The sequence below is a fragment of the Marmota flaviventris genome, chromosome 13 (genome assembly GCF_047511675.1).
Source record: "Marmota flaviventris isolate mMarFla1 chromosome 13, mMarFla1.hap1, whole genome shotgun sequence".
Taxonomy (NCBI): Eukaryota; Metazoa; Chordata; class Mammalia; order Rodentia; family Sciuridae; genus Marmota; species Marmota flaviventris.
This window is the reverse complement of record NC_092510.1, coordinates 20,722,483-20,743,678: the sequence shown is the minus strand read 5'-3', so window position 1 is coordinate 20,743,678 and position 21,196 is coordinate 20,722,483. Positions and strand designations below refer to the sequence as shown.

Sequence of the window (21,196 nt, the reverse complement as noted above, 5' to 3'; positions counted from 1 at the left end):
TAAATGAGTTCATATGCAAAGAATTTAGACTAACACAGGGCACACAGTAAGAACTATTGAGGTTAGCTCTTACTGCCTTTTTTTTTTTTGTAACTAGGGATATAGTTATAAATAATTATAAATTCATCACAAAACAGGTCATAGGATTTTTATAAACTGTATAGAAATATTTCAGCCTTGAGCAAAAAAGTTCTGATAATGTCCTGGACTCCTTCAAAGTGGCCTATGGTAGAGCACTTGCCTATGATGCACAGGGTTCTGGGTTTGATCCCCACCACTGCAGAAAATAAAGTAAAATGAAGCTGTCCTGGTGTGTGGAGGGCTGCATGAGGATGGCAGGAAAGCTAACATGTCCCTCAAGGGCAATTGCTTGAGTTCACTCAAGGACACTCCAGAGGAAAAGGGGGTGGTTCCAGGAAGAATTAGTAATTCACATACTGGAAGTATGAATTCCAAGAAGCCAGACACTGGGCCATTTTCCCACTCTTTCATATGATGGGGGCATTTTTTTTTTTTTTAAGAGATGAGAGAGAGAGAGAGAAGAATTTTTTCAATATTTATTTTTTTAGTTCTCGGCAGACACACATGTTTATTTTTATTTTATGTGGTGCTGAGGATTGAACCCAGAGCCCCACATGCCAGGCAAGCGTGCTACCGCTTGAGCCACATCTCCAGCCCTGATGGGGGCATTTTTAATTTCATTGTTTCCTTTCTGCCTCTCTTATCCACCTCTTAAATTATAACATTTGTTATCTATTTGTGCTGGGATTAGCTTTGGCTAATTGTATTGAAAAATTGTTAAATTGAGCTGGGTGCAGTGGTGCACACCTGGGTAATCCTAGCAAACATGAGTCATAAATACATGCATTTAAGATAGAGTTTACACTGTTTATCTTAAAGTAAGTTCCTTTCTCTTTTAGTTATAAAACAAAGGCATTTTTGTTATCTTTGCCGAGGAGGATATCTTATTTGTACTTGATCTCACAGTGAAATGATATTTTCTCCCACCAAGTTTATGAATTTCTGATTTCATTTGCAGAGCAAAACAAAAAGCTCAGATTCTAGTCCAAGAAAAAATGTCTCAAATCCACATTGGTGAAGTCATGATTCTCTCTGTAATTTTCTCTGTTTGGTTTTTCTTTTCTACTCATCTCTTGAACTTTCTCAACCCCTTCTCTAAATTGTTATAATTCCAAGCCTGACTTGATTCTAAAGGCACTTTGTGTAAATAAATACTGGATAGTGATTATTTAGAACCAGTGGTGCAGTTACAATATGCAGAGGGCTGTAAATAATGACCACGGGTTAATCAAAGAATTGCTAACAAAAGGGACTGCACTTCCTCAATCCACTGGCTCACTGAAAGTCACTTCTTGTGCCCTGATGACCTTATATGACTCCCAGATGAGTCCCCAGATGACAGGGATTTTTTGATGGAAATCCACAAATTCCTGACAGTCCTTATTCTGATCCTGAGCCTCAGCTGTCCATTGACCCCACACTGACCCAGCCTTTCCTTTCCTCCTCTCTGTCCACTCCTTTTTTTTTCTTTTTTTTAGGTACTGGTGATTAGACACAGGGGTGCCTAATCCACCACTGAATTACATTTCTAGCCCTTTCAGGTTTTTCTTTTGAGACAGGGTCTCATTAAATAAGGCAGGACTCAAATTTGCAATCCTCCTGCCTCAGCCTCTCAAGTCACTAGGATTACAGGTGTGTGCCACTATGTGCTGCTCTGCCCACACCTTTTATTTATTTATTTATTAACCTTTACTGATTTTATTTTTTCTAAATACACGACAGCAGTGGAATGCATTACATTTCTTATTACACATATAGAGCACAATTTTTCATATCTCTGTATATAAAGTATGTTCACACCAATTCATGTCTTTATACAAGTACTTTTTTGTATAACAATTTTTAATAAACATATATACCATAATTTTTCATATCTCTGTTTGTATATAAAGTATGTTGACACCCAGTTCAAGTCTTCATGCATGTAGTTTGTATAATGATGTCCATCACATTCCACCATCCTTGCTAATCCCCTGCCCCCTTCCCTTTCCCTCCCACCCCTCTGCCCTATCTAGAATTCATCTCTTCCTCCCATGCTCCATGATCCTAACCCCACTATGAGTCAGCCTCCTTATATTAGAGAAAACATTCCACATTTGTTTTTTGGGGGATTGGCTGACTTCACTTAGCATTATCTTCTCCAATGCCATCCATTTACCTGCAAATGCCATGGTTTTGTTCTTTTTAAATGCTGAGTAAAATTCCATTGTGTATATATGCCACATTTGTTTTTTGCCCACACCTTTTAAATGGCCTGTGTGGCTCCCCTCCCTCTACTCACCCTGGGACTGTAATATTCCCAGGCTGTCCTCTTCCTTTACCAGTGTTTTGTCACGTAGGGCTTTTCAGAGGAAGGGAATTTTCTGTCCAGGTTTTTCTGGAGACAAGATGTTAAGTTTTCAAGATCATTTTTAAGAACCTGTAACCCCAGAAGAACCAGTGGAGAGATGCTAGGAGACAAGTCTTCAGATGCAGATGCTTACACCCATATTTGCACATTGGATGCTTCCACTTGGATAGTCTAAACCTGGAATCAGACCCCACAAGCAGGTTCCATTCCTGTTTTATTTCTGCTGCACATTGCAGGGCCATTCACCCTGCTTCCTAAGCCAGAACCTTGGGGAGACTCTCACTTGTTACTTTACTCTCACTTCTTACACCCAACTAGTCTCCAGTTTGTACCTCCCCTTTCCTGGCTTCCTGAAGATCTCTCCACTGCCTTCCAAGTTCTATTACCTCTTATCACCTGAACCATTGCCATAGTTCCTTTCTCAACTTCTTGCCTCTAGATCTTACTCTTCCAGTTTATCTTCCCATGACTACGTAAGGGGTATTTCACACATGGACATTTGATCATGCCCTTCCCCTGCTCAATAATCTTCAGCGGCTCACTATTGCTCACAGGAAAAAAAAAAAAAGAAAAGCAAAGACCAAACGCATCCCATTACTTTTTAGTCCCCAATATGATTTTTTCAGTCACAAAGAATACCTCATGGTCTCTATATCATGTTAGATTTCCCACAGTACTTTGCACAGGCTGTTTCTCTGTATGCAACAGTGCTCCCACAGCTTGTCTCCCCTTTATTGTCCACATGCAATCTACCAGGTGCACAATCTCCTGCTGTCCTGACTTCCCTGGGTGACACAGGCCAGGCTCTGAGTATTTGCCCAATTACCAGGAGCACCCACCTAGGTCCACATCCTGAGCTTCATGACCCATTATGCTGCTACCATTTATATTGTAGTGAGGCTCTAAGGTACTTATGTGGTTTACAACAGGCAGTGGACTTACTCTGTATTGAAAACCGAAGCTAGACTAATGAAGGGAACAAAAGGAAAGTCCATATGCCAAAATTGGATCATCCAAATCTTTCTAAGGTGAAGGTAAATAAAGCAGTTATAGGAGAACTCTAAAACTCATATGGTGGTGCATGCCTGTAATCCCAGTGACTCAGGATCTCAAGTTCAAGGCCAGCCTCAGCAATTTAGTAAGACCCTGTCTCAAAATAAAAAGTAAAAAGGTCTGGGGATGTAGTTCAGTGGTAGAGCACCTCTGGGTGCAATACCTATTACTGCAAAAGAACAAAACAAAGCAAATAATCCCACATAGGGGATTCCTCCCATTTAATTTAATCTGTGTCTCTTATTCCCCTCGTACATGCTGAGATTAATTTGTGGCTGTGAGGATTAAACAAGAGAGCAAAGTAGTAGTATACCTTGAGCTAAATGCACTTTATTGCAATTGTCTACTTTCTTTATTTCCTCTGATGATCTATGAAATCCTTGAAAGCAAAGAGCCTAGCACTATGCAGGGTACTATGTAAATTCTCTGCCAGTGTGAGGCAGTACTGCTTTTTGTTGTTAAGAATACATTTTTTTTAATAGTTCTACAAAATAATTAACTGGTAAGAAAATGTTTTCTGATAATTGTTTTTCTTTTTCTTTTTTTAAGCACTGGGGATTGAACCCAGGGGTGCTCTAGCACTGAGCTACATCCCAGCCCTTTTTATTTTTTAATTTGATATAGGTCTCACTAAGTTGCCCAGACTGGCCTAAAACTTGGATCCTCCTGTCTGAGCATTTCAAGTCTCTGGGATTACAGGTGTGTGCCATCATGTCTAGCTTCAAACAGTTCTTTAAAAATTATTGACTATGCCTTTGAGTAAACAGAGCATCTACCTTGTAATGATACTCTTCTGATACCTGGAGAAAATAGTGCATAATAACAATCACTTCTGTGCTATTATCTACTAGGTATTATTCTAAATGCCCTTATCTCTTTAATCCTCAGAAAAGCCTGAATCCCTTATTCCCAGTTCAAATTCAAGGCAGCTGAGTACAGGTGGATTAGTTATCCTGCCAGTTCTTGTTAGAGCCTCATTCAAATCCACTAGGCAAGATGGAGTCCCCCACCCCTGTGAGCTTTTCACTGTGAAGAGCATTCTCTCTCTTAAACTCACATAATACTTCATTTAATCCTCACAACTACCCTGAGGCAGGTACTATTATTGTCTCTCTTTTAGAAAAGGAAAATGAAACTCAGGAGTGTCAAGTACGCTGGCTCAAGTTGTTTGGCTAATAATTGGCAAAGGCAGAAATTGAGCCCAAGAAGACAGACTCTGAAATCTAAAGTTTAACCCATGGGCATGATGGTTTTCTCTTCATACACACAGTTACAAGTAGTGTAAACAGATGCTCTTTGACTTACAATGGGGTTACATCCCAATAAGCCCAAAATAAATTGAAAACACCCTAAGTAGAAATGCTTTTTTAAATCACACCTTGCCTACTAAACTTCCTGCTCAGCAACACAGCACACAGGAGACAGTTGTTTCCCCCTTCTGACCGTGGGGCCCACTTGGAGCCACGGCTTCACTGCTCCTTCCCAGCCTCCTGAGAGGATGGTACTGAATGTTGCTAGCTTGAGAAATAATCTGATTTCAAAATCAAAGTAGATTTTCTGCTTATTTGGTATTGCTTTTCCACCATTGTAAAGTGAAAAATCCCAAGCTGAACCATGGTAAGGTGTGGACTTTCTGTACAACCAGAAACTAATATTTGGAATCAGTCACCAGTGAGGGAGCAGGTAAGGGAGCCTGGCTCTAGGCTACTGAGAGGGGCCCCTCAGTCCTGCAATGGTGGGCCTGGGGGTATTCAGCCTTATGTGTGAAAAGCTGAAGGTCAGGAGGCACCAAGTACCCCACAAGTTCTTCACAGAGGGTGAGAAGGACTGGTCAGCTCCACACCATTAAGATCTTTTGGCCTAGTTTAGGGGTCGAGGACACACAGCTTCCCCTGTGTTGAGGGAGGAGAGGGCCTGTGGCTTCAGCACTTGGCAGCTATTTAGAGTGGGCCCTTAACCCCTCTGCCTCTCATGGGGGGGGGGGGGTAATAGTTCATAAATAATAGTTTTTTCTGCACTAAAAAATTTGACCACCTCCTTAGTGGAGTTTGTTTTCTGTGGTACTGGGGACTGAACCCAGGAACGTTCCACCATCCCTAGGTACCACACTCCCTTTGTAAATTTGAGGCTGGGTCTCGATAAATTTCCCAGGCTGACCTCCAACTTGGATCCTCCTGCTTCAGCCTCCTGAATAGCTGGGATTACAATTCATCTTACATAAATACACAAATCCTAAATTCACACATACAAAAATGTCCATTATAGCATTAATAGTAATAAAAAATTAGAACAGCTTTTGGGAAAATGGTGAATTATGGTACAGTCACATCATGAAATAATAACAGAAGGGTAAGGCACATCTGTAAAAACTGATAGAAAAGAATGTTGCAATGTTTGTACGGAAAAAAATGGTTCAAAACAGTGTATGTACCATTATCCTATTTGAGTGTATTTGGAGATGGTGTGCATATGAATATTAATCAAGGTTTACAACAGGAGTACCTAATTAAAATGTTTTGGAGACAAAACTGAAAGCCAAAGGATAAATGTGGGGACAGAACCTAAGAAGAGCTAACAGGACCTCATTTTAAAGTATGGAATTGTAAAAAATTTAAAGATGAATTTCATGTCAAGATCTTGACGTGGGAAGGAAACTGCAGGTGTTTGTGGCTAGAACAGCAGAAAATGCACTTTTCCCTCAGTATGTGTGGATATTAGGGAGCCCTCCCACCATATATACTAAGATACTTTATATAAAATGGTACAGTATTTGCTTATATTCTATGCACATAGTCCCATACTTTAAATCACCTTTTGGTTATTTAAATTCATAACACAATGTAAAAGTTATGTAAATAGTTGCTATACTATGTTGTTTAGTGGAATAGTGACAAGAAAAAGTCAACATGTTTGGTACAGGTGCAATTTAAACATTGTGTGTGTGTGTGTGTGTGTGTGTGTGTTTGTTTTATGGGAGATTGAACCCAGGGCCTCATGCATGCTAAGCAAGCATTCTACCAGTAAGCATCAACCCCATATCCCTTGCCTTTTATTCCTTAGTTTTAGACAAGGTCTGGCTAAATTGCAGAGGCTGGGTTCAAATCCTCAGCCTCACACAAATCATTTTTCATTTGTCGTGAGTTGAATGTTTAGATGCAGAACCCCCAAATTCAGAATGATAGACTATATAGTAAAAGGGGGAGTTATCCTCTTAATGGGGAAGCCATTGGGAGATTTTTTTTTCTTTTTCTTTTTTTTTTTGGTACTGAGGCTTGAACCCAGGTATGCTTTACCCTGGAGCTACATCCCAGTCCTTATTTCTACTTCTTCTTCTTCTTTTTTTTAAGGCTATAAAGCTTTAATATTAACAGGTTAAAAACAAAATAATTAACAATAAGCCAAACAATAGCAACAAAGGCAGACAATAAGGAGAGTGCTGGAGATGTAGCTCAGTGGTAGAGTACTTGCCTAGCACGTGCAAGGTATTGGGTTTGATCTCCAGTGACATGATTTCCCAGCCACTGAACCACTTAGCCAGCCCACTGATCCTGCTGAGAAGCTGCAGTGAAGCAGCCATGGAGCTGCAAAACAGTGGCTAGGGAGGGCTGAAGCACAGGTAGTGAAGCCTACATGTGCAGGGGCCATGCAGAGCCTGTCATGCCAACATGAGCCTGAGGCCCAGCTAGCCAGGGCTGCAGCAAGCCAGGGTACACCAACCTGTTGTGCTGAGGCATTCCTGTCTGGGCCTGTTGTGGACACCTGCTCCACACAGCACTGCAGCCTGCAACACCAAGCATTCATGATGAGGTGATCTCAGCCTCCCACTTCCCAACAAGCTGGGAGAAATGGAAGTGGAGCAGGCCTGAACGGGACTGCAAGGCTAACTGGTAGTACTGGTATTTTTCCAGTCCCGATTAGCATAAATTTGGACCCATAGCCTTGACCCCAGTGCTATATAAACCCCTGGACTAGTATACTCAGATGGAAAACCTGCTATCAGGTCCCTTCTTGCCTTGTGAGAGGTCTGTTTCTATTCTTAAATAAACCCTACTTTTTTTTCACTCTTGCCTTCCATTCTGTGAATTTCTCTCTTGGGATCTGTGAGATAAGAACCTGGAAAGATGTTGCCTGTGAGCTGCTGTGGTCTGCTGCAACACTGGACTATGGAGGACATAGTCTACTGGGTTTTTTAAATATTTTTTTTAGTTGTCATTGGACCTTTATTTCATTTATTTATATGTGGTGCTGAGAACCAAACCCAGTGCCTCACATGTGCTAGGCAAGCGCTCTACCACTGAGCCCGAGCCCCAGCCCCAGCCCAGCATAGCTCACTTTTAAGGGCTGCAATACATTTTGAGGCTGTAGCGGTCTGCTGCTTATGCAGACACCACCAGCTCCAGCAGAAGCAGAGAAACCTTGGTTTCACCAGCAACACACACACACACACACACACACAAACACACACAAAGATTATGAAGGAAAACTATATTAAAATATAATTAGGCATTTAAAAATTGTGATACAACAATATAATATGCTTCTGTATTGATTATATTAAATAACAGACTAGTGATCCTAAGAACTACCTTAATTTCAAAATAATAACAAAATTAAAAAATATTTTAGAAATCTGAGACAACTGTAATGTAATATGAAAATGTCTGTGATTTCTCTTCGTGAAAAGCCACGGGGATTATAATACTACTTTATTCATGAATGAAATACTACATTTCAGCTGGAGATTAATGAAAATAGGATACATTCAAGTCCATGGAGCCCCTCAGTGGTACTTAAAGCTACAGAACATTATGAAATCAACTAGTATATAGATAGGAAGCACAAGGGCTCCATGAGGAATCTCTGGGACATTGTGGCATTAGGTAGTTGGAGCAGAGGTGGAGAAGCTCAAAGGACACAGAGAACACTCCAGCCATCAGGCAAGAGAGGACCAGGTGAGAAGAGTCAAGAATTTAAGATAAGAAAATGTCCTTGGGAGGGACCAGAGCACTGCATTATCTACAATTCCTCTTGGGGTTAACTACGTATGTGGTCTATTTAGATTCTTCTCTACTGGATCATTCTCAGTGTTCTTTCGTCATTTAGTTAATATTCTTTTTGAACTCAAATAATATACCAAGCAAGGTGTTCTAGGATCAGGGATTCTTATCTCTGCCAGGCATTCAGTATTCATGGATTTAATCCTTGCAATAGCCCCATTATATATACCTTATTGTTACTCCCGAGACATAGAATTGAGGCATGAGAGGAAATGGATGGAGCCTGGGTTTGGATCTAGCTGAGTCCTACATCTGAACCACCTTCCTGTAAACAAAACAAAGGCTCTGTCCTCCTGTGGTTTATCTGTTACTGAATCAGTGACCCATGAGTCCTCTAAACAGAAGTCAGTTCTCTAAATACAATTATAAACAAAATCTCAGATTCTCCCTTGACTGCACACTACCCCATGTCCCATGTCTCTATTTCAGGGTTGTTCCCTGCTCCTTTAACAGTTTGACTTTAAAAAAAAAAAAAAGGTTCGTGCTACTCTTGTGTCTTCTTACTCTCTGCCTCACCCCATGCAAACCAGCTCTGACTTTCCTACTTCTCTCAAGCTGCTCTTGTTAGAGACCCCCAGGCCTCTGTTTTGCAAAGCCCAGTGGCTGCTTCTCAGTGCTTATCTCTCAGCTCTAGTCCACTTTCTGGAAACCTGTCTTTGACTCATCACTCTCCTGGTTTTCTTCCTTCTTCACTGCTCTTTCCCAGCTTTGATGGCCTATATGAATAATAGTTATCACCGGAATCATTCAAATCATTGTTGACAGAGAAAAAGCTAGTCTGGGCCCCCCTTAGTCATTTTGAATCAGAGTGGGTGGTCTGGGTATCCATGTCCCACTATTTTAAAATAAATTGTAGAAATCAACTTTTTTTTTTTTTGGTACAGATCAAAGTTTGTCTTTGACTTTACAAATTACTTTTTTCATAGATTTTTAAAATTACCATTTCAATATTAAAATTTAAAAATTACAAGAGTAATTTTATAGATTTTAAAGATAATTTTAAAGATGGAAATCAAGCAACAGATATAACAAATAGGTTCATGGTATTGTGTTAGAATGTGGTTAGTGCTTATGGAAAAAAAAAGAAAAATTCGGTAGAAGATGTGGGGTGATGGGAAGCCAGGGACAGGGTGGCTCTGATCTGTGTTTCTAGGGTGGCTCCCTTGGGTACAATCGTCTCTTGGTATCCAAGATGGGTGGGGATTGGTTTCAGGACCCACTGTAGATACCAAAACCTGAGATGCTCAAGTCCCTCACATAAAATCTCATAGTTTTTGCATAAAACCTATGCACATCCTCTCTTATGCTTTAAATCCTGTCCAAATTATGTATAATATCTCATACAATGTAAAAATGTCACACAAGTAGTTGTGATATTGTCCTGTCTAGGGATAATGACAAGAAAGTTTATACATGTTTGGTCAGATGCAATTTTTTTCTAATATTTTCTTTTTTCTTCTTTTTTTTGGGGGGGTGGGTACTAGTGATTGAACTCAGGGCCACTCAACCACTGGGCCACATCCCCAGCCCTTTTTTGTATTTTATATAGAGACAGGGTCTCACTGAGTTGCTTAGTGCCTGGCCATTGATTGCTGAGGCTGGCTTTGAACTCCTGATCCTCCTGCCTCAGCCTCCAGAATCACTGGGATTACAGGCGTGCGCCACTGCACCGGTATCTAATACATTCTTTTTAAAATTAATTAATTTAGTTTTTCTAATATTTTTGATCTGTGTGATCAAATCTTTGCTTGTGGAACCCAAGGAAATAGAAGGCCTGACTACATCTATGGTTGACAAGTCACTGGGAAAAGCTATTAAAAACGCCCTAAGGCAGGAGCAGGAAGGTGTAGGAAGAGCTGCAGGTTGGTCAGGGTGGAGGAGCTGCAGGGAGCAGGCAGAGAAGGAGGTCAAGACTGTGGAGGACCCTGCAGAGTGTGGCATGATTGCACTTCCATTTTGTTTTGTTTTTGCTGTGCTGGGATGGAACAGAACGCAGGGCCTTGCACATGCTAGGCAAGCACTCTACCACTGAGCTGCACCTTGATGTACATTTTAAAAATGTTGCTCTGCTGTTGTGGAAAACTAACTGAACCCATTTCTTCTCAGTAGATGTACTTCTAGGGCCACCTTCTGATTTTGATTAGCTTAAGAAAACCTAATCAATTCTAAATACTGGTCCTGTCGGGCCTTGTTAAAGGTGATGTCAGATCTTTATTGTCCCCTAGTAGCCCTCATTTATCTTTATTTTGATCCATGTCACCCTCAGCTTTAAACTTGGCATTCCTGGTGGGTTCCAGTTAGGGCTTATCCTTTTCAGAAAAGAATTTATTTTAATTTATTACAGTACATCTGTTTCTTATGAATAATAAATTTTATGCATGTTTATAAATGTGGCTTTCGCATATTTGTTTTTATCCACTCCTGTAGGCCTGATAAATGCTGCAGGAAAACTTCATTCTGGCAGTATAACTAAGGTATAATTTTATTATATTTTCTTAAACTCTGTCACTCAAGGAGGAAGCAAAATAGAATTTATGTGGCTGGAAAAACAAGGTGGCAGAGATTTATTTATTATGTCATAGTGCAAGAAGGTGTTAGTATTTATTGGACTAAAATGTAAACATGCAAAATGGTCTCTAATTGGAGCCTGGTTAGTATCATGTGCCTAGGAAGGTGGAGCCCTAGAGACTGCTCTGATTTAAAAAACAAGGGATAAAGTGTCAAAGGGAAAAGATGACATTGGGAAAAGAGAATTCTCAACCTTAATCAGAAGAGACTAGTGGCTGAGCTCTCTGGCTGATCCAGGAATTAATGCCTTATCTATGGAGTCAGACTTGAATTCCTAAGCACTTTCTTCCTGATTATTTACTGCGGTTGCAGCAAAAAGGCAAATAATTTTCAAGAGCTTTGGAATCCACTCCCCACCCTTCCACCCCCTGAGACAGTTTCTCAGTCTGTTGACCAGGCTGGTCTTGAGCTGAAGTGATTGTCTTGCCTTCCAAGTAGCTTGGACTACAGGTGTGCACCATTGTACCTGGCAATTGGACTTCTCTTAACTCACCTCTGTGCTGTCTTCAAATTATTGCCTTTACCTGTCTGCAGTTTTGTAAAACTTATTTGTCCTTAAGGTACAGGATATACTGAATTGATCCCTTTAGTATATTCCCATAATACTTTGTATTCACAAAAATGGTTCACTTAGTAAGAGCCTATGATCTACCAGGCCCCACAGACTACTGTTTATAAGTGTTTCATTTATTCTTATTAATGGTATGGTACAAATATGGCTTTTAGTCCATTTTTCCAGATGAGAAAAGTGAGGCCCAGATTACTAATGGCAATAAGCCAAGCTCCTAACCCCTTCATGAATGGTTTTGTTCATATTGTGTCTTGTAACATTGTTATTTGTTTATACTTCTGATATTTCCACGGGGTTATGAACTTCTTGAGAAAACAGGGCAATGTTATTTTGTCTTTAAGCTCTCTACAGTTCCTGGAATAGCCTCCTATGCATAGTAGGGGCATAGTAACTAGAATGGGTAGAGTGAATGGTACTCAGAGTGCTACTTAGAATTTCCAAGTTATTCACACCCTCCAACAAAGGGTATTTTAATAAAAATTGTGAAAGAAATAAAGGAAAGCAAAAGATTGCCCAAACACTTCGTTCATCTTGGTTCTAAAGCGAAGTCACAAAGCAATGAAGAAGGAGACGCATCTATGGTGCATGGCAGGGGGTGGGTTCCCTTGGGAAGGGGTTCTCTAACATCTGATTAAAGAGTTCTTCACTATGAAGTTGTGTTGAAATACAGTCCCAATTTATAGATTAAAATGCTACTAGTACTGGCAAGGTGCTGCAATTCAGTTGCCTGGAGATGACAGACTTTGTTAATCCAGTAATGCCCAGTATTATTTACTGAAACTGGATCTGGGAGGGGCTTCCTTCCTTCCTTTGTCCTTCCTTCCTTCCCTTCCTTCTTCTTGCACTGGGGATTGAACCTAGGGGTGCTTTACCACTGAACTATATACTCAGCCCTTTTATTATTTTTAATTTTGAGAGAAGGTCTTACTAAGTTGCTAAGACCCACCTTGAACTTGTGATCCTCCTGCCTCAGCCTCCCGAATCACTGGGATTTCAGAGATGTACCACCATCCTGGCTCTTTGATCTTCAAGATCAGTGAAAGGCTGGGAGAGTTCTCCAAGGCATTTACTCCATGTGTGCACCAGCAGTTGTAAGTAGCTGCCTGCAGGTATTATGGTGCCAACCTTAATAGAATCCTTGTCTTAAATTAGCTAGGAAATTATCTCTGCTTTCCTTTATAGATTTGATATATATGTATGTATACATTCTTTGTTTTGCTTGTTTTTGAAGTTTGTAGGAATGGTATCATAACTGCCTGTATTCATCTGAAACTCGTTACTTTGTTTTTGTTTTTTTTTCTCCTCAACATCACTTCCCAGATCCAATTCTTCCATGTTGAGGCTTGTAGCTATCATTCAGTTATTTTTATTGCTGGGTAATATTCAATTGTGTCCACTTACCATGTTAATTTGCAGTCTTCTGTTGATGGACTTTGGAATGGGTTTGGTTCTTTATACCAGGAACAATGCTGCTAAGAACTTCTTTGAATGTTTTTGACTGGGTGAATAGCATGTGCCTGTAGTCCCTTCCTTTTTGAGGCAGGAAGATCACAAGTTTGAGGCCAGTCCTACTTAGTGAGAATCTGTCTCAAAGTAAAAAATCAAAAGGGCTGGGGATGTAGCTAAGTGGTAAAGCATCCCTGAGATCAGTCCCCAGTACCACAAACAAAACAAAAACACCTCAAAACCCCAAAGGAATATATTTTTGGAGAACAGGTACAAGAATTCTTAGGGTATATATTTAGAAAAGAAATTAATGTGGTGTTCAACTTTTCAAGATAGTGCATGATTGTTTCCCACATTTGCAAAATATGGAGGGGGCAGGGGAAGGAAGAAGGATGGAGTGAGGGGGGCGGGGGTAAGTGGCAGAGCAGGTTCAGGACATTTTAGATATAGGCAGACTCTCTAGAGTGGGCCTGAGCTGAGTGCTGAAAAACTGAAAGACTGGAGCAGCGCGGGAGGGGAAATTAGTAATGCAGCAAGAGAAAACTGGGAAAGCCAGGTTAAAGCACTTTATTTCATTCAATGTGATAGGAAGCTACTAGAGGATTTTAAGGTGGAGTGGATGTGATTTGATTTGTGATTTGTAAGTAACATTCTGGCTGTTCTGTAGATGGGTTAGTGCTGGAAGTGGAGAAACTTAGAGCCTATCCTGTCAGTTCAAGAACCCAGGAACCCAGCAGTGCTGAGTGCTGGGAGCAGCCTGGGTTGGGGGCTAGAGAGCAGGTACATGTGGTAGGGAGAGGTACCCACTGTAGCAGTAGAGGTGGGCTGAGAAGGAAAGGCAAGCATCAAGGCTAACTCAGAGTCCCTCAAGCCTGTTCAGACTCCCTCCTAATTTCTTCTCAAGTGTGCATGCCATTTTCCATTTCACTACCCTGATCTCATTATCTCTCACCTTGACCATGACTACCTCTTCCCTGGGCCTCAAGCCTGCCCTCTTCCCCTCCCTTCCTGAACCTCCACATGGCTGAAAAGATTATTTTTCTAGGGGCCTGGGTGTGTAGTTCAGTGGTGTAACGCTTTGGGTTCAATCCCCAGCACGTACAGACACACACACACACACACACACACACACACAAAAGATAAGTCCTCCCCTCCAATCAATGATTTTTCCTAAACAAAACTAATATCATTACTCCTCCTTAAAATTCTTAGGTGAGTCCCTAAATGACCTTAGAGCAAAGCCCTTTTTCTTTGGGATAGGGAAAGGATTTATAATATTAAATATATTTAATGTTATATGATATATATGGAACCCTCATTTAATCCCTTCTACAATCCCATGCAAAGTGATTATCCCTATTTTATGGGGAGAGTGGCTGAATTCTTTCCTCCCTCCCTCCTTCCCTTCCCTCTTCCTTCTCCTCCTCCTCTTCCTATTCTCCTATTTCTCTCCTCTCTCCCCTGCTCTCACTCTGAGGATCCGTTCATTTGGGCACCTGAGAACTCTGGTCTCAGAGCTCCACTTTGAAGATCCCTGCATCCCAGAGCCCACTCTAATTCTTACTACTTCTCCCAACCCTGCTTCCCTCTCTGCCACCAACAGGGTTACCTGGAGCCAGGTCTGAGGGCTTTTGAGAACTGCTTTTTTTTCTTTAATTTTTTTTATTATTTGCTCAAAACATTCAATGATCTTGACATATCATATATTTGATTCAAATGGGGTATGAATTCTTATTTTTCCACGTGTACGGATTGCAGGATCACATTGGTTTTACAGAAGAATACAATTGAGAACTGCTTTTTACAGATTCCAGATTCTCCTAGATGGGTTGCTATTTTTTTTAGGAATCTCATGAACTAGACTATAAATACTGTTTACCACAGGGTAGAATTGAAACCACAGGGTAGAATTGAAACCACAGATTGGCTGTGGAGAAGGTCTTGGAAAAAGTCAGTAAATGAGTCAGTTGACCACATGGAAAGTACAGTGAAGACTTTGTATACTTCATTTTATTGTTTTATATAAATTGAGTGCTATACATCTTTATATTAGAAAGTTTAAAATAATCTTAGGTATATGTGTGTGTATGTGTATAGCACATATGGACTTGTTTGGAGAGACCCAGTGGTTAAATATTAACCAGCAATAGCATTGTAAGCTAAATAATATGGTGGTAAATATCATTATAAAAATATGTGGACACTTTCTTAGATGTGCTTTGGGAAATAATTCACAATAAATAATCTCCAATAGGGCTGGTGTGCTGATGCGCATCTGTAATCCCAAGGACTCAGGAAGCTGAGGCAGGAGGATCACAAGTTTGAGGCCAGCCTCAGCATTTTAGTAAGACCCTGTCTCAAAATTAAAGAAAAAACAAAGGTCTGGGGATGTGGTTTAGGGTTAAATCACCCCAGGGTTCAATCGCCTATAAATTGCCTGTATGAGAAAAAGAGAAAAAAAAAAAAAAAAACCCTAAGAACAAATTTTTTCTTTGGTCTCTGCCCACAGAGTGGTATCTGTAAATAAAACCTATGATTGTGAGCCACATATGTAACCTGAATTTGCCTAGGTCATTTCACCCCTGGGTTACAAGCAGGTCTCAGTGACATTTTGCTGACCTTGCCCCACATGTTGCCCCCCACATTCCCTAGTTTCCCCCTTGATTTTTCTGGGGATTCCTAGGACGTGTCACCAATCCCAATTCCCTGTAAGGCCCTTCAAAGCTTTCCTTGCTTTTAAGGAAGTTCAGCCTCATACTGAGTGAGCTCCTTTCTCAGTCTCTTCTCCTTGGGCACTTTGTGCTCTTTCTTTCTTTCTTTCTTCCTTCCTTCCTTCCTTCCTTCCTTCCTTCCTTCCTTCCTTCCTTCCTTCCTTTTTTTCTTTCTCTCCCCCTTCCTTTCCCTCCCTCCCTCTCCCCCTCCCTCTCTCTCTCCCTCCCTCCCTTTCTCTCTCCTCTCTCTCTCTCTCTCTCTCTCTCTCTCTCTTTCTTTCATACCAGGAATTTAACCCATGGTTGCTTTACCACTGAGCCACATCTCCACCCCTTTTTATTTTTTTATTTTGAGATAGGTTCTTGCAAAGTTGCTTAGAGCCATGCTAACTTTCTGAGCTTGGCCTCAAACTGTGATCTTCTTACCTCAGCCTCCAGAGACACTGGACTATAGGCATATGTCGCTGTGCTTGGTTAAGGGCCTTTGCATTTTCACGCTTTCTGCCCAAGGACTTTTCCTCCTCTCCCTGGAAAATGCTGACCACTGGCCTTTCCAGCCTCAGCATTTGTCACTTCCCCAGGAACAGCATCCTTGACCTTTCCCCCAGTATCTTTCAAAACATCTCCTACTCTGTCACATGCTGCTTACTAATGATGTACCCCTTATACATCCGTGTAGTTGTCTAATATCAACTCATCTTTGAACTCTCAGTGACTTGAAAGCTGGCTTTGCCATTGCTGCTTACCTGGCACTTGGCACAGTACCTAGCACTGGGAAATAAATGTTTGTTCCTTTTATTTGGTAGCAAGGATTGAACCCAGGGGCACTCTACCACTGAACTACATTCCCAGCTCTTTTCATTTTTTGAGACAGAGTCTCACTAAGTTGCCCAGGCTGGCCTACAACTTGCAATCCTCTGCCTCAGCCTCTGGAGTTGCTGGGATTACAGGCATGGGCCACAGCACCCAGCTAATATTTGTTACTTGATCAGTCAGATATGTCCCTTGTTGTGACCACGAGATCCGATGGAGGCATCCCTGTGTGGGTTCCTTGAGCAAGTGATCATTACAGGCGATTTTGCTTATGCCTGGTTAAGTACCTTGCAGTCTCCTGAAGGGTGAAAAAAAAGTTCAGGAGACAGGTGAGGATGTACCTGCGAGGAAGCCTCAGGGGACTTCTAGAGCAATGGCATGTCCTGTCCTTGATCTAGGTGGTGGTGACATGTGAAAACTTGTGAAGTGTATAAGTGTTATGTCTCAATTGCAAAAATTATAGGCAGCAGTACAGTGCGCAGGTCATCTGAGCTCTGGACTTGTTAGTTGCTGAGCAGGCTGAACAAATGTTAGCAAAAGGGTGGGCTGAACACTTGAACCTCACCCATCTGTTTCCTTATGGCTTGTTTGCATCAAGGCTGAACACTCAACCCCACTCAAGGCTGAACACTGGACGCCCACCTCTTTGGTGCAAAGGAAACCCACATCTGATCCCTGACCCATCTGCCTGAAGGCAGAAGATGACACCCTTAGCAACTACTGTATGATCCAATCACTGTACGCCAATAAGGCAGCTTGCAGACCTAAAGACCCCATTAATTTTGGCTATAAAAACTCTCTCCTGCCGGGCCCCCCCTCTCTTTCTCTCTCTCCCTCTGTCTCTTTTTTCTCTTCTTTCCTTGTTAATCAGACACCACCGCAATAAAGATCTCTTGGTCTCTCTAATTGTCATGGTCACTTTCCTTTCATCCAGTACTGAAACCCAGGAAGAGGGTGAAAACCCACTTTTGGGTCCTTCTTCCTTCGGACGTGCCAGTCACCAGATGACCTGAAACCATTTTCTTGACCTCCAGAACTACATCCACCACCGACCTTCGATTGGTGAGTTTCCCCTTTCTGGAGTCCTAAACCCAATGGTGGTGTCAGGAGGATTTGACCTCTTCGCCCACCTGTGGGGAGGAAAAGACCCCATCACAGCCTTCAAGGCCATGATGGTCCCCATGGACTCCCTCCTTGGGCAGATTTGACTCTTGGGTTCAAAATTCCTTCCTTCCCTCTTCCCTGGCATAGACCCCATACATCATCTTCAAAGGACTGTGTAACCTTCAGGAACATACAACAGAGAGAGGAAAATCACATCCCACCTAGACCTTCACGATCTCAGTGGCCCTCATAAAGTCTTCTCACCTTTAAGACTCGGCTCCTAGAGATATGCTTACCCTCCCCTTCCACTCTCCTTCTCCGGCCCTGGGAGTCTCCAGCCTCTCCAGGAGGGGTCCCAAAAAGCCTTGGCCAAGGTCTCCCATGGCCCTGGCCCTGTCCAGGATGGAAGCCTCAACTGTCAGGATTTGGTGATGACCAATCTCTCTGCAGCTCGAACCTGCCACTAGGCACTGCCAGATTTTTGGCTCTAGCGGGGATGCTCCTTTTGCCAATAAATCAGCTCCCTCCTCTCCCCATATAATGTTTGCAAGATGGGCAATATATCCTCTATGCCTGCTGACTCTCCCTTACAATGTCTCTTAGACAACCTCAAGACCCTCTCCTTGACACCGGACATCAAACCCCCCAAATTGATTAAATATAGCACCCAGGATTGGCCTAATTATCCCCTAGACAACCAAAGCAAATGACCTCCTCTTGGATCTCTGGATCCCTCCATTCTAAGGGGTCTCTACAACTACTCCGAGCATTCGAAAAAAATGGATAAACATCTCCTATATCCAAGCTTTCTTCTTGCTCTGATCCAATCCTGCTCTCTGCACCTCTTGAAAACATCTACACATTCTTCTAGCTTGCATTCCAACCCCCCCAACCACTGACCCCCCAACCTTCTCTTCTTCTGGACTCATCCACTACTTTGGACCCTGCTGATGAACCTCCACCCTATTTCCTGGCTCAAATAGGTCCTCACCCTTAACCTTCTGCCCCAGCCCCTCCACCATCACCCCTGCCTCAACAACCTGCTTTCTCCCTTCCAATTACTAGATCAAAAACCTACATCACCGCCCTTCCCCAAACTGTTGCCCCCTTGTGTGAGGTAACAGGTACTAAAGGAATCCCTCCATCCACTCACTCCTCTCTTCTCCTGTCTGTGACCACACCTGGTCCCACCAGGCCCCCTTACTGGCTAACCCAAAGCTCAAATGAGCTGAGGAGGGCCCTCAGACCCCTATCTGAGATGTGGTGAAAATAGCCTTTAAAGTTGCTTTGTTATCACTGAAAACAAGTTTACTAAGAATTTAAAGTCAATACAGGTTTTTTGTGATATTTGCTCCCGTCCTCCCCTCTGCTCTATCTATTCTACTGCTCAAGTTTTCCTTGCTAGGGAAAGTCCCAAACCCCTTTCCCATTATTTTTTTTTACATCTCCTTCCTCATTCTCAAATCTACCTGAGCTGCTCTCAGCACCACCTTCCTGTCTCCACCGACCCCCAGGCCCACAGAAAAGTCTTAACTGACCTTCTCCAGAAATCTTCACCAAGGCTGATTTTAGGACTATCAGCAAAAGAGTCTCTACAACAAAATTTAATGTAGATAAGCTTCCTCTTTTTGTGTTGCTCGGTTTTACTTGGCCACTTGCCTGGAAAAATCAGTACTCCAGATGCTAGACACCTCCTCCCTAGTTTTTCACAAAAATATGTAAACAAGCCCTCTGGCCTTGAGCTGGGGATTCCTAGAGATGTCTCCATTTCTAAGATAAGAGAAGTTACCTGTTGGGCTCCATGGTAACTGCTGGCAGGGGGAGGAAAGAAAGAGAAAAAAAAGCTCTCCCCTTCTCAGGTGTCCTTGAAGGGTTAACTTGCCCAGAACAGTGAAAAAAACTGCTTTTATGTGATCTTCTGCAGACTGTGAACTTCTGAGTCCCTCCTCTTACATGCTGGGTATAAATTTCCAAAACTACCTGAACTTGGGGTTCAGGAGATTGATTGATTGATTGCAGCAGAAGCTGTGACCTCTGAGCCTGGCTGCAGCCAGATAAAACTGTTTCCCCATCTTCAGTGCTATCTGTGGGGCCTTGCCTCGTCCGTCCCTACAACAGTATAATTCTATATACTTAAACCTGTTTATGTTTTCATGAAATGGTAAACAGATGTGATTAACTGTGTACTGTAAATAACAAAATATTTCTTATTAAAATGGAATAATTTGCCTAAATTCAGAAATTTACAAGGATTGTGTCAAAATGTGAATAAAAAGGGGTTAACAGATGAAAAAGAGAAATTAGAGGTTCTAGGTATGGATTTAATAGAAGGGAAAAAAGTGTTTCTGGATAAGAGAGTCTATGTGATTAAGTAAATAAGAGGGTTTAAGTTGGTGATAAAGAAGGTCTGTGTAAGTTGGTTATATATGGAAGTTTTTGAGCAAGTAATCTTGAAGGAGTTAAGGATTATACAACTGTGGCTAAACAACAACTGCTATTTTACAAATTTGTAATATGGTCAAGCAAGTCCTGGACCCATCCTAGTGCAAATGGCACTAGCAAAACTAAGAAGCTGCTCTCAAGTCCCCCATGAGTGACCCCTATGAGAACTCAGCTGACTCTTAACAATAGATAGAAACAAAGTCCATTTTGACCAGCTTGATCTTAAACACCTACCCAAAATAGTTAAACCAAAACACAGTCTTTTGTGGGGGTAATGAAGGACAAGTAAAGCTAGAAAAGAGGAGACAGCAACTAGGCCAACAGTCTCCATGGGGAATGTTCACTCATGTATGACCTTGGCTCTTACCCTTGCAGGACCCCTACTAGTCCTCTTTATATTTCTCCTAATAGGACCATGTTTGTTAAATTGTTTACAGAAGTTCCTGCAAGATCAGATACACAAATTCACCAACCAGTCGGTCAATCAATTACTCCTTCAAGACTACCAATCCCTGATACCCAAGATGAAGACCTATGACTCATGACTAACTCCTCCAGCTCCAGAGACTCTGCCCCCATTTAAAACTCTCCCTGACCCCTTTTCCAATTTTTACAACCCCTCTTTCACTTCCCAGGAATGAGAACTACTCTCTAGCAGGTCCACTGCACGTGTTCTGTCTGCTGTACAGTATACCCACAAGGAAGCATCAAACCTAAACTCCTCACGCATCAGATGAGGAGCTACCAGCCAGGTGAAGACTGGCAGATCGACTTCACTCACATGACTAGGCACAAAAAACTTTGCTACCCACTTACTTTCATTGATACTTTTTCAGGTTGGATAGAAGCTTTCCCTACCTCCAGGGAAAGTGCTGACACTGTCGCCTCCATCCTCATTGAGCAGATCATTCCCAGGTTTGGACTTTCCACCTCCATCCAGTCAGATGATGGTCAAGCCTTCACTTCTCAGGTTGTTCAATTATTCTCCAAAGGCCTCAAC

General features: G+C 41.9%; 1 protein-coding gene across 3 annotated transcripts in view; it reads right to left on the bottom strand.

Annotated features, from left to right (window-relative positions):
* The window catches only part of LOC114081644 (solute carrier family 28 member 3), a 113,719-nt gene extending 94,378 nt beyond the window's left edge, over positions 1-19,341 (bottom strand). Inside the window, exon 1 of one of the 3 annotated variants that reach the window (XM_071600513.1) lies at positions 19,293-19,341. The gene's annotated coding sequence lies outside the window, so the exon portion shown is untranslated. Of the gene's footprint in view, positions 1-2,362; positions 2,454-13,081; positions 13,237-19,292 lie in introns of those variants that run through there. The other 2 variants (XM_071600514.1, XM_071600512.1) reach the window with 2 other exon arrangements.
* Positions 19,342-21,196: the final 1,855 nt, after the last annotated feature.